Genomic DNA, 1,246 nt, shown 5'->3' on the forward strand with positions numbered 1-1,246 from the left:
GACGAAGGCTTCTGCTTAGGGTTCTTTTCTTCGTTTTTCAGAGTTGTTGATTACTGTTCCTCATAGAACCTTGTAGCCTGAATGATAATCCACTTCAACAATCTTGAGTCATCAAAATTGCAGACGAACAACATATGTTGTATGGACACGTCAAGAGATTTGGACACTCTTGAGATCTTGAGCAAACTCCCTATCAGATTGATCCACAGCACACATTAGGTAATATGCTGCTTTACTTGCTTCTTGCAGGTTTTCGATGTGTTGAAAAATATTTTAAAGGCTGACTCAACTGAGTCTACATCTGTTTATGTCAAAATGAGATCGGATCTAATGATCTTAGCTGTGGAGCTGTATAAACTGTAACTGTCAGTGTTTAGGGCCAAAGGATTTCATATGTTAGCCATTTGAGAGTTGCTGCATCAAGACAAACAGCAGCATTCTTTCAAAGGAAGTTCCTCTGATGCATATTGTGTATTGTAACTCTGATAAATATCCTGATATAGCAACTGCCATTGATAAAGCAGATGGTCTTGCTGTTCTTGCAGTTTTTATTGAGTTGGGTTCATTCCATCCATCTTTTGAAAAACTCTTCTGTCAGTTAAGCAGCGTGAGGCACAAAGATCAAATAGTTCCCATTTCAGGTTTTAATGTGCAGGAACTTCTTCCAGAGAGACTGGATGAGTACTATTGATATGAAGGGTCGCTGACTACCCCACCCTGTTATCCCAGTGTTCTCTGGACTGTGTTCAGAAATCCTGTCCAGCTTGCACACATGCAGCTTGTTGCACTAGAAACTGACCTGTATTGTACGCAGGAAAATGACCCTTTTCCTTTCGAGATGGCTGATAACTACAGAACACCACAAGAGTTTGACGAAGGGCGAGTCTCGGTTTCCTTTCGTCAAGGAGTTGTCATCTCCGTTGTCCTGGCCAGTGTTCTTGGGGTACCTGTCATTATTGCGATTGTGTTATTGCAATTGTGTGGGTACCTGTTGCTTGATTCCAAGGAACAAGTGCACTAACAAAGAAGACAAAGAGAACAAATCGGTGATATACAAGCCAGCAGTGGAGAAAGAGTAGAACGTCTCAAAAGTATAACTGTGGAAATCGACCAGGATTTGTGTGCTGACTGTACCAACGTTATGGGCAAAGTGCATAATATCAAAATATTAATTAAAGGACTGATATAGGGACAAAGGGAGAAAGAGCTTTAAACTGTTGAACTTTAACTATTTAATGTTTCCCAA

At 40.5% G+C, this 1,246-nt stretch overlaps 1 pseudogene; it reads left to right on the plus strand.

The window, feature by feature from the left end:
• Nucleotides 1-460: 460 nt before the first annotated feature.
• LOC138448008 (carbonic anhydrase 12 pseudogene) lies at nucleotides 461-1,021 on the plus strand (annotated as a pseudogene).
• Nucleotides 1,022-1,246: the final 225 nt, after the last annotated feature.

The sequence above is a fragment of the Ambystoma mexicanum genome, chromosome 3q (genome assembly GCF_040938575.1).
Source record: "Ambystoma mexicanum isolate Mex_15411 chromosome 3q, UKY_AmexF1_1, whole genome shotgun sequence".
Classification (NCBI taxonomy): domain Eukaryota; kingdom Metazoa; phylum Chordata; class Amphibia; order Caudata; family Ambystomatidae; genus Ambystoma; species Ambystoma mexicanum.